The sequence below is a fragment of the Podarcis bocagei genome (assembly GCF_964188305.1).
Source record: "Podarcis bocagei genome assembly, chromosome: 5".
In the NCBI taxonomy this organism is placed as follows: Eukaryota; Metazoa; Chordata; class Lepidosauria; order Squamata; family Lacertidae; genus Podarcis; species Podarcis bocagei.
Window position 1 is genome coordinate 83,240,711 of NC_138129.1, and position 12,952 is coordinate 83,253,662.

Below are 12,952 nucleotides of genomic sequence, written 5' to 3' on the forward strand. Positions count from 1 at the left end.
TTCTTCCCATAATAAAGTCACATAAAAATGGTGATTAGCTGTCACTTTCCACTCCACATACACATAAACATGTGCATTTGTCACTTACAACATGATTTCCTACATGGAAATTATATCTGTAGGAAAAGAGTCTTGTGTGAAGTATTCCCAAGTGTGTTCATAAAAAGTCACTATTATGTATTTCATCTACAGAGATAGTCGATAAGGAGGAATCCTTAGTGTTTAGTGTTTGTAAAATGATAGTGAGAGGTAATGCTCATGGTATGCCAGACATGAAGATTTCATCCTGGGCATTTGTACTATTCTACTTCATAGTCTTCATGATTATTCTTTCCATGGTTGTGAGGGTCTCATTTAAACAGCATATCTAGCCCAGCAAACATACTGTTAATAGGTACTGAGCAATACAATACAAGTACTGAATCTTTGTAATCACAAATAATTCTTCATGTCTGAAAGGATTGCACTGTATTAAAAGAAGCATGTACATTTTGCTTAAGGCTGAAGACAGATCTAGAAAAAAGGGATCAAAGGGTAAGCTGAAAGGAAGTACTGGAGAAGCTGCTTCTCTACTAGCAGATGGATGGGGCCAGAGTATACTTCTCTTTAATTCTGCAGTTGCAGCAGTTTCCCAAACCTGACAAACTCCCTACTGGTCTTCCCTCCTTCCATTATGTTCTACCTGAAGAGTAGGGAATGTAGCTTCTTCAGCAGTCTTTAATCCTGTGGCAAACTGGGGTCACAGTGTGCTTGCCTTCAGCTCTGCAGTGCCAGGACAACTCCCATGATTCATTGTTAGTCACAGACATGTCAGTTTCCAGCACTGCTTTCTCCCACCCAGAACTTCAGAATCCCAATTGTAAGAACTCACAGGCAGAGTTGCAATTGAGACCAATGATGTAGGGATATGCACATGTCAATCTGGATGTGTTAATTAGTATGTCAGTTGTATTCTAGTACTGTAGTTATATTTCATTTCCTCGTTTGTGTTGCATTTTAAGTTTTGCAGCATTTCATGGCCTGTCCAGCATGCACTGTCTTTGTCAGAAACAAATGTGAGCTCAAAAAGATCCCGCCAGACACAATATCAATTGTCCAGGGAGTGAGATTTTGCATTAAATAGGACTGGCTCTAATCTGCAGTCAGATTTTAAGACACAGAAGGCTAGAATAAGAAAAATCACATATTGACATACACACCCATAAATCTGAGCCTATGCTCTTGGCTGACATATATGGGGGGTTGGGGTGGATAGAGGGAGAGAGAAAATAAGAAGCAGCTGAGCCACAGAAGGTGTTAGGCACAGAACACAAAACAACTCTTTGCTCAGTGTATGTGGAGGAGAAACCACAAAGACTCTAGGCAAGTGAGATGTCTTTCCCTCTTGAAGGCAGCTGCTCACATTTCATCATAATTGTTTCAGTTCCCATTAAGCATTTGGGACAGACATTTGATCCTTGGAGATATTCTCTGTATAGATGGGAACCTCAGAGGAACTAAACTGATTGACAATCGTAAGTACAAAAACTATATAATATTTTATCACAGCCTCTAAAATCGCTCCCCTTCTCCATCTCAAAAGATCCCAGATTTTTAGTAGTATTTTTAATGATACTATGACTTATCAAATAATTTAACAACCTCATTTTCAGGAATCATGTTTAGCTATCCACTAAGTTTCTTAGGATTAGGAGACTACAAATACATCTCATGTGAAACAGGATCCCAAGATTTCAATTTTACAATTTAGAGTAGTACAGATAACATACTTCCTGTGTTAGTAATTTTATTAAATATTTATACATGCTATTGATGCAGAAAGTGTTATGATATACAATACGTTGCCAGGGAGTAGATTTACACTAAGCAGCAGCTTTAATGGGAGTGTCAACAGAAACCTTTTTACAAATTAGATGTCTTACACACTTCCCAATATGTAAGTAGAACAGGCACCAATACCTTCTCTAAGTTGTATAGAAGACGAAATTTCAGCATGTGCAGCTTTTCTCAACCTTGCATTACAAACTCAATCTGCTGGAATTCCCTCTTCTACACAACAATCAAAGATGCATAAACCTTTTCTTCTCTTGTATCTGGTCAACCAGAGTAAGATTATTATAGACAGGCTCACTAGAAATTAGCAGAAGGCAATATTCTAAATTCCCTTAAAGAGAGTGCAATTATCAGTTCTATAACAGTAACTAAAAGACAGTGGTGGGAACCTCCAATCCAGCTTAATTAGGCCTGCCAGGACTCAGATGTTGGCTCACCAGGCCATTTGGGGCAAACCACACCCACCTTTTCTGACCCAACATCGTAGGAAAGGTCAAGCATCAAAAAATTATTTGCATCAGCAAGTCAATACAGTGAAAGAAAAGGCATCAGATTCAGAAAGTACTGATTTTTTTATGCAAAGAAAGAATTTGGAACACACTCTGAATTCAAGTTAAGGATGCAAATAAATGATCTTCATTTGCAGAGAGCCACATCTCCCTAGGAAAGATAATAATAATAATAATAATAATAATAATAATAATAATAATAATAATAATAATAATAATAATTTATTTGTACCCCGCCCATCTGGCTGGGTTTCCCCAGCCACTCTGGGCAGCTTCCATAGAAACCAAAAATACACTAAAATATCACAAATTAAAAACTTCCCTGAACAGGGCTGCCTTAAGATGTCTTCTAAATGTCAGGTACTTATTTATCGCTTTGACATCTGGTGGGAGGGCGTTCCACAGGGCAGGCGCCACTACCGAGAAGGCCCTCTGCCTGGTTCCCTGTAGCTTTGCTTCTCGCAATGAGGGAACTGCCAGAAGGCCCTCGGCACTGGACCTCAGCGTCTGGGCAGAACGATGGGGGTGGAGACGCTCCTTCAGGTATACTGGACCGAGGCCGTTTAGGGCTTTAAAGGTCAACACCAACACTTTGAATTGTGCTCGGAAACGTACTGGGAGCCAATGTAGGTCTTTCAAGACCGGTGTTATGTGGTCTCGGCGGCCGCCCCCAGTCACCAGTCTAGCTGCCGCATTCTGGATTAGTTGTAGTTTCCGAGTCACCTTCAAAGGTAGCCCCACATAGAGCGCATTGCAGTAGTCCAAGCGGGAGATAACTGGAGCATGCACCACTCTGGCGAGACAGTCCGTGGGCAGGGTCTCAGCCTGCGTACCAGGTGGAGTTGGTAGACAGCTGCCCTGGATACAGAATTGACCTGCGCCTCCATGGACAGCTGTGAGTCCAAAATGACTCCCAGGCTGTGCACCTGGTCCTTCAGGGGCGCAGTTACCCTATTCAGGACCAGGGAGTCCTCCACACCAGCCCGCCCCCTGTCCCCCGAAAACAGTACTTCTGTCTTGTCAGGATTCAACTTCAATCCATTAGCCGCCATCCATCCTCCAACTGCCTCCAGGCACTCACACAGGACCTTCACTGCCTTCACTGGTTCTGATTTGAAAGAGAGGTAGAGCTGGGTATCATCTGCATATTGATGGACACCCAGTCCAAACCCCCTGATGATCTCTCCCAGCGGCTTCATATAGATGTTAAAAAGCATGGGGGAGAGGACGGAACCCTGAGGCACCCCACAAGTGACGGCCCAGGGGTCTGAACACTCATCCCCCACCACCACTTTCTGAACACGGCCCAGGAGGAAGGAGCGAAACCACTGTATAACAGTGCCCTCAGCTCCCAGCCCCTCTAGACGGTCCAGAAGGATGTTATGGTCGATTGTATCAAAGGCCGCTGAGAGATCCAGCAGAACTAGGAAACAACTCTCACCTTTGTTCCTAGCTCGCCGGAGATCATCAACCAGTGCGACCAAGGCAGTTTCAGTCCCATGATGAGGCCTGAATCCCGATTAGAAGGGATCCAAATGGTCCGCATCCTCCAGGCGTGCCTGGAGTTGTTCAGCAACCACGCGCTCAATCACCTTGCCCAAGAATGGAAGATTTGAGACTGGGCGATAGTTGGCCATACTGGCCGGGTCTAAAGATGTTTTTTTAAGAAGCGGTTTAATGACCGCCTCTTTCAGCGGATCTGGGAATGTTCCCTCACAGAGGGAAGCATTCACCACCCCACAGAGCCCATCGCCCAGCCCTTCCCGGCTTGCTTTTATTAGCCAGGATGGGCAAGGCTCAAGGAGACAGGTGGTTGGTTTGACGCGTCCAAGCAGCCTGTCCACATCCTCGGGGGTAATGGATTGAAATTGATTCCATGCAACTTGACCAGACAGAGCTCTAGCACTCTCCCGCCCCAGCCCTGCTCCCATGGTGGTGTCTATCTAGCTCCTTCTGAATATGAGTGATTTTATCTGCAAAAAAACTTTGCAAAATCGTTGCAGGAGATCTTGGGGTCTTTACAAGGCCCCGGTGGTAAAGGTGGTTCCGTTAAATTGTGAACCACCTGAAAGAGTCTCCTGCTACTATTTTCTGCAGATGCAATAGAGGCGGTGAAGAAAGTCTTCTTCGCCGTCGCTATTGCCACTTGGTAGGCTCGACGTTGAGCTCTAACCTGTGTCCGGTCAGATTCGGAGTGAGTTATCTGCTACTGACGCTCTAGCCGTCTCAGCGATTGTTTCATCGCCCTCAGCTCCGAAGAAAACCACGGGGCTGTCCGGGCTCCATGCAATCGGAGAGGGCGCTTCGGAGCCAAGGGCGCTTCGGAGCCAAAGGATCCTTCACATCCCTGGTTTTAATTCAAGCCAGGCTGCAAAGAAAGAATAAAAAGTACACTCCCAATTCCTTCTATTGAACTTAAATCACCTGTCAAAAAAACCCTTGGAGGATGGGGACCTCAGAATCCATCCCACCCTGATATAGGATGCAAAGAGCACTGCTGCAGCACTAATATTGCTGTGTGTGCTGCTTCTTGTGAGCTTAAAAGCTGAAATAGGTAGCACATGTTGTGGAGATTACACTGCAGTGCTCCTTCCAGCTTTGCCTAAGCACTGGAAGTAAGGCGCATCAGATGTTACATAGCTACTATTGAAGTCCCAGTCTAAGAAGTTATCCTCCTCGCTATATATGGAACAGAGAATTAACATTCCTGTTTACATGTAATGCTAAGACCATGGCTTAGCACAAACAAGCACACATGCCACCTCTTGGGGAGGAGATTGTGGTTTGTCTTTATGCGTCATCTGAATTTAGGTTCATGGTTTAAGCTCTCTCAGACAAACCATGAGCTGTATATCATAGGACAAGCCAAGCAGAAAAGTGAAGTGTGAATTGGCCCTAAACACACAATCATATTCCCTTGGAAGGAACAATCATTTTTGTTTATCATAGCTTTCAATTCTTGAATTAGAAGTTGGTAATGAGTGTTTTAAGTGGTAAGGAAAAACTAACAGCTCTTATTTAAAAGTCCTGTACCAGTGACCAAGTTTTTTAATTTGATGAAAAATAGAAGTTGGGATATTTGTCATGTTAATACTGATGGAGATATCAAACATTTATTGACCTAGTATTTGTCTCACAATTGTTTTTATCATGCATAAAAATTGGGATAAAGATAGAAAAAAGTAACAAAGAGTAAACTACAGTACCCTGATCCAGATAAGAAGATCCTGGAGATAAATGTTAGGACAGTGGTGTTGTGTGAGCCCCACAGCACCAAGGGCAGGTGGGCACAAGCACTCGGAGATGGGGCATGCTGGGGGCAGAGGGAGAAGGAGCCTACCACAGTACCCCAGCAGCCCCATATGCCTGGCATGCCAAAGGAAAAACAAGCCTGACTTGGGAGTGGAGCAACTGCTGCTGCCCCCCACACCCCAGCCCCAAAGGCCAGCCTGGGCATGGCTTCCCTCAATAAAATAACTATTGGGAGGTGCCTGGTTGTGCCCCCTCAAAAAAATGCACCCAGGGCAATGCCCCCCAAGCTTCTGCACACTCATTACGTTTTGGATCAGGACATGCACATACAAATTAACTGTACTTTCCAATGTGCACCCAAACACAGACATCTCCTATAGGTACTATATTCTTTTATTTTCAATGAGATGCATATTTGGATGTGCATCCACAGCCTAGTACAATTATGAGTGAATACCATTTTTACACATGACTAAAGTTGGATTGGGGCATTGTCTCTGCATTTGGAAAGTTCTGTCTGTCTTGTACAATAATTCATTCTACATGCTAGTGTGAAGAACCCTACAGCTTAGTCACAGGGCAACAAGACAAAAAGTTTAGTTCTACCAAAGAAATAAGTCCAGTAAGAAAATAAGCTTATGTATGTGGAAGCATTTTGTAAGTAACTAGTCAATAGAATTATAATGTTACTAGAGATTTATAGGCTCAGAATAAACAACAGAAAAATTAAAGGAAATCCTGTCCTCCCCCCATTTTTCTAGTGTCCCCCCCCAGGTCTTCACATCTCTAAAATTAATAAAACACACTGGTTCATCAATATACTCATATCAGGGACTATAAGGCATATGCAAAGGAGATTTTATCACACTGGGAGATAAACCACCATCCAGAAAATCTGAAAGATGCAGCTCAAGCTCCTCAGTATGCCGCAAACAGCCAGCACATATGGCACACAACGTCACCAAAGTGATCCAAGGCTAATACTTCAGAATGACTGAAGGATTTAGAATCCCTTTCTTTTTAATACACATTTTGAATTTGCAGGTTTTCTTCCAATTCTGATTTAATTATTTGTTGAAAAAGCAAAGCTTTCGTAGCGTATCACCACTCAGACATTCCAATATTTTTTACAGAAATGTAAGTCATATATCCTTACTCCACATAACAGCTTATATTGGTCAGCTATGACAACCAATTGACACAGATGGAAATAACTAAGGCTTTGCTTCAGTAGCGTCTTTCTCTGTGAGAGTTAAATTGTCATTGCATGCAATCTTGACTAAGCCTTTTCTAAGTAGACTAGCAAGCGTTGCCGTCATTGCATGAGACAATGGTCTAAAATAAATGCAAGCATACCATAAGGGATACCAAAAAGAAAAATAAATTCAAGGAGCACATTGCTAAAAATATTAAGACAAAAAACAAATATGCATGCTGGGAGGTCTCTGCCCCAAGGCTTGCTCTGCTGTCCAACCCCACCATCAGCACTTCCCAACATTAGCCCCATAAAGCTTCCCCTACCCACCCTATGCAACTACTAAATCTCCTTTTCACCTTCACAGCCCTATTTTTGAAACCACTTCTCTCCTCTGTTCTGCAGCTGCACTTTGTCCCCAAAACTAGATGACTTTAAAAGGGGATTAGACAAATTTATGAAGGATAAGGCTATCAAGGCTAGTAGGCCACTGCTGGAAAGCTTGCTGGAAATCACAAGTGAGGAGAATGCTGGTGTGCTCAGGTCCTGCTTGCATGCCTTCCATAGGTATCTGAAAAGGTGGAGAGATTTTCCTGCCTGAAAAACTTCCTACCTTCTCACTATTTGCAACTTCCAATTTACAGTGCAATCTTATGCATGTATACTTGGACCTCATCTACACTATACTGCACTAAAGTAGTATAGACAGTTTTAAGCAGCTAACCACTTTGAACAGTTATGCTTTCCTGCAAAGCAGCCTGAGAACTAAAGTTTAAGGGTGCTGAGAGCTGTTAGGAGGCCCCAATTCCCCTCACAGAACTACAGTTGCAGGAGTTTCCTGGGAAGAGGGACTGATTGCTAAACCACACTGGAATTGTAGCTTGGGGAGCAAAATAGGGGATCTCCTAACAACTCTCAGCACTCTCTCAGCAACTACACTTCCCATGATGCTTTTGGGGAAGCCACAGCTGTTTAAAGTGATATAGTGATATAATGGAAAGCCAGTGTCGTGTAGTGGTTAGGATGTCTGGCTAGGACCTGTACAACCAAGGTTCAAATCTCCACTTAGCCATAAAGCTCACTGGGTGACCTTGGGCCAGTCACTCTCAGCTCAACCTACCTCACAGGGTTGTTGTGAAGATCAAATGGGGAGGGGAACTATTTACGCCACCTTGAGCTTGCTGGAGGAAAGGTGGGATATAAATGCAATCAATCAATCAATCAATCAATAATTCTGCTTTAAATACATAGTGCAGATGAGGCCTTAGAAGTAAATCCCACTGAGTTCGATGGGACTTACTTCCAGATAAGTGAGTACAAGATTTAAGGCTTAGTACACAAGTAACAATTTATTTCTTAAAAGCTGCTTTAAGGTAATAAATTGAGCATTGTCTTAAATCACAAATTAATAAATGTATTTTATAGATGCTAAGATTATATTTTAATTATAATTTAGTGTCTTTAGAGCTAAATTACAGTGGTGCCCCGCAAGACGAATGCCTCGCAAGACGGAAAACTCGCTAGATGAAAGAGTTTTCCGTTTTGGAGGTGCTTCGCAAAACGAATTTCCTATGGGCTTGCTTCGAAAGACGACAATGTCTTGCGAGTTCCTGCTGGTTCCCCCCCCTTTTTCCTAAGCCGCTAAGCTGCTTATCAGCTGATCCGATCAGCAGATAAGCCGCTAAAAGCCGCTAATAGCGCTAATCCGCAAATCCGTCAATGGGCTTGCTTCGCAAGACGAAAAAACCGCTAGACGAAGAGAATCACAGAACGGATTATTTTCGTCTTGCGAGGCACCACTGTACTGTGAGTATATCTAATACTAAGTTTCTTCCCTCCACTGTAGCTTGTGGTTTGGCTCTCTTCGTATATTTATTTATTCAGCAAGCTAGATTAACTGTGTGATGCAATGTGGCTTTAACACGATCATATTGCAGAACACAAGTTGTCAGGTAATTCTGCCTTGAAACAACAGGCTAGCCAACAGTACAATCCTATCTATGTGTCAGAAGAATGTACCAGTGTGGTACTTCCCATCTCTAGTGTGTTTAGTATTGAAGCTTGCCTGAAGCACTTGTTGGTTCCTTTCATTTCTTTGATTGTTAAACTGAAGTGTTAATAAAGAAATTAGAATCTTCTTTAGAAAGGGAACAAACTGTACTTAAGGTCACCCTCAATTTGAGACAGTCCTTCAAGCCCATAATTTGAAAAATTAGTTGCTATTGTATAATGATTTATCTCCCAAAATAGCACAGTAGCATCTAAAGTAATTGTAAACAGAAGTTCAATATACAACAGAAAACTAAAATAGATTAATATGCAAATAACTGAATATGCATTTGGCATAGTATTTATTATTATTTAAAACACATCCTGACAAAGCACAATTTCTGCAACACAAAAAGACAGGCAGGCACCTAGGGGCCAAGACACTAGTTTATTATTCCATATTTAGCCTCTCCTAACAGCCTTTTAATCAAAGGATAAGGATAAGTATTTGTGGCAAATAGGTATTAAGGTAGCATTTAAATTTTAAAAGGTACATAGATTTATTTACATTATGACCATGTATTACTTATTGTTCAGTAAGAAGCATATTTGAGGGTCAATAACTTTGAATATGGATAAAAAGTGCCCTTTATTTTGTGATTATAACACATATTCATTGTTTATTACAGGGGTGGGAACCTGTGGCCTTGCAAATTATGTTGGAGGACAGTTCACATCAGCCCTAACCAGCAGCACCAGGATGATGGGATTTGTAGTGCCGCAACATCTGGAGGGCCACATGTTCCCCACCACTGGTTTACAATAAACATTCCACACAACTATATGCACTTAAAGGGAAAATCCCTGTGCTTTTCAGCTCTTCACAGCACCCATTCTAGTCATTCTTATAATAATATAAATAGGGCATTCCAATAAAAAGCAAGCACTTTTACCCCCTTTTTATTTTATGGTAAGGAAATGTATATGTTTAACCCTCTGACTGAAATAAAAGGAGAAGTGGAATTGCTTTGTTTTAGAAGGATTGTGCTTCAGCAATATTACCCAAGCCAGGCCACGACAAAGCAAAAGCACTCAGTGACCCACTATTTTTCAACTCTTTGGCTTACTAAGGGAAAACAATTGCTTCTAATTGCAAAAACCAAAACCTCCATTCAATAAATAAAGAGCAAATGCTTCACATCCTCCTGCTCCATAGCTGTAGCCTATTGGCCTGCCAGAAAGGATGCATGTCAGGTGGTACAAAATTACTATATGTTCCTTATGCTAGGGATGAAAGGAAGATGGTAGCTCTATCATAATTAGCACACCTTTTCTGGTAGTGCCACAGTGCTTGGATTGAACCTAAGATATAAAAATGCAACAGTGCTGCAGACAGGAGGTAGATGCAAAAATCCAGTGTCTCGAAAACTGATCCTGGTGTCAAGATTACTGAAGAGGACAGAAAGGTTTCTTTGGAAGTACTACAATGAGGGGAACCTCAAGGGAATATTAGCTATGATTCCTAGATAGATTTCAGCCTAGCATCTTTCAAGTAAACCCTATATGGGAGAAGTGGGGTGGAAGAGCCTGCAGCATAACAGCAAGAATAAAACTCTCATCATCATCATCATTATTAAAATTTCTATGCTGTCCTTCATAGGCCAAAGATTGCATAATTAGCCAAAGGCCTGGGAGAAGAGGAATGTTTTTGCCAGGCACCTACATTGGGATCTCTACTTCTTACTTTCAAGCGGCTCCTAGAAAATTTATTTGGCACCAAAATTTTGTGAAAATATTTGTGAAAGAGAAAACCCATGAGGAGTCTTCAAGAATAGCCAAGTGCAGAAGTTATCTGTGACCGACCAATAGGGCACTGAAAAGCCACAGCCTTTGCACCTTTACAGAGTGGTAAGCTAAAATAATTCTCATGATCTATGTTGCCCCATTTATGCAAAAAGGAATAATTTTTGTTGTCAAATAGCTTTGCATTCTCTTGTTTTCACCTGCTATAATTTATTCTCCAACTATTATTTGTCTAAAAGATTATCAAATTAAATAGATGAGCAAAGCAAGAATGGAAGGTGATAAAACATACTAATTACAGCAATTAATCAGGAGATGAAGAGGAGAAAAGGCTATTCTAAAGATTACCATATAGAAATAAGAAGGGGTCACTAGCATAACAGTTATGTCAGCATATTATATTTATTTAGCCTTTCTCATGTGTGACCTATTGCTCTTCAGGTCTCCAAACCAGAATATACCACAGACACATGGTACTTCAGAAAAGTCACAGGCATTCATTATTATGTTCATGGCATCCTTCAAACTAAGGTTGTCAACAAATTGATTTGTTCTTTGTTCAAACAAAGAACAAAGTATTCCATTATTGTCTCGAGCTATTGTATACAGTCGCTGCAACATCTGCAGCTGCCTGCTGCCAATATGTTTTGTCAAGTTTGCATTCCTGTATTCAGAATGCATACACAATAACTGTCACCCTTCGTTCGTACACTCACAGGATTGTCACTAAACTAAACACATTCTAAAAGAAGCATGTGCATGCATGCATCCACGAACCCACCCTTCCTTCACTGCAGCTCAATTGTGTGAACAAAGGATTGTAACAGGGAACTGGATACTTGACACTCAAGTTTTTCCTGCTAAAATACGCTGAAAAAACTACTGTGCTGTGACCCAATAAGGCCATCCCTTGCAATGAAATTACTCAGGAGCAGGGACTTTAGGACACAAAACTGGAATGCTTCCTCGGGAAAACGCACAATTAAAAACCTCAGAGCAGGTAAAACAGGCTATAAAAACGCCTCATCTTTTTTCTTTTTTTGCAGTGACACTGCAAACCTGTTTCAGGCATCCTCTCCTGTCAAGCACACCAAGCACAGCACAGACAAACAATGTCTCTTATGTGCCCAGGACAGATCTGGGTTACTTAGGGAGAGCAGCTTTGCAGGTGCTTAACCCGTTCTGGGAGGTTTGCCCTGCTAAGAATGCTGCAATAACAAAGGCAGAAGAGGGAGGTGCGGGGACGAGAGGAGGAGACGTTCGCCAGAGAACGGGAAGCAAAATGCAACAAAACCATGGGCAACGGACAAAATTCAGCAGCAATGCACACGCATACAACACTTTCCCCTCGCGAGGCCGGCGGAGGGTGAGGACAGGCAGCCGTGGTGATGCACGGAAGCATGCACTGACTCAACGGGAGACAAATAAGCAGGATGGGTTGGGGGGGGGGAGTAAAGAAAATGGTCCTTTCGAACATTCAGCACCAAAGCAGCCCAAGGGAGGCTGTCGCTTCGCCCCTCCCGCCGCCACCGCCACCACCAGCAGCAGCAGCGCCAAGCCCTTGCCCTGCCAACGCCTCCAAGGGGTGCCCCCCGAACGGGCACTCACTCGGGGCCTCCCCTCAGGCCCCGGGCATCCCTTCCCACCCTCCCGCTCCTTCGACCCGGTCCCCCCCCCCCTCAGCGGAGGCGCCGCCACCCACCCAAGCCAGGGCAGCCGTAGGGCCCATCCCTCAGGGAAGAGACAGAGGCTCACCTCAGGGGAGGCTCCCTCCCAAAGCGGCGAGGGGAGACCAGGGCTGGCGGGGGCGCGCAAAATGGCGGCAAGCGGAGCCTCGCCACCGGGGTAGTGGCAGGGAGGGAAGGAGGGGAAGAGGGTCCCGTCGCCAGCAGCCAACGCGGCCCTGCCTGCCTGCCTGCCGGCGCCCAGCTGCTCCTCGCCTTCCCGGCCCGGCTGGTGTAGTGGCGGCGGCGGCGGCAGCGCCCTGGCTGCGGTTGTCAAGCGGCTTCTCCAATCAGTGCCCGGCAGGCCGGCTCCTCAGGGCCCCGCGGCGCCTGGGCGGGGTGACAGCGCAGCCGCCTGACTGTGAGAGCCAGGGAAAAAGGGGCGGGCGGGCGCAGGGGCGGCGTCCCTACGGGAGGAATGGCTCGCCCAGCCCATGTCGGGGAGCGGCGCGGGCGGGAGGCGCGACGGGGATCGGGGGTGGCAGCGGCGGAGGCGGGCCAATAAGGAGCGAGGGAATCCGGGGTGTGGATTTTCTCTTCTCCTCCTCCTCCTCCGGCAAGATTGCTTCGCATCTGTTTGGGTTTTTTTTCTTAATCGCATCTTACGGAGGGTGTTTTTTTGTCTCCTCCTTCGCATCCTCTTCCCG

The 12,952-nt window shown here is 44.1% G+C and overlaps 1 protein-coding gene across 2 annotated transcripts in view; it reads right to left on the minus strand.

The window, feature by feature from the left end:
* Positions 1 to 12,684, minus strand: part of WDR47 (WD repeat domain 47) — a 37,699-nt gene extending 25,015 nt beyond the window's left edge. Inside the window, exon 1 of one of the 2 annotated variants that reach the window (XM_081194363.1) lies at positions 12,337 to 12,684. The gene's annotated coding sequence lies outside the window, so the exon portion shown is untranslated. The remainder of the gene's footprint in view (positions 1 to 12,336) is intronic. The other variant, XM_081194364.1, reaches the window with a different exon arrangement.
* Between the last annotated feature and the right edge of the window lie 268 nt (positions 12,685 to 12,952).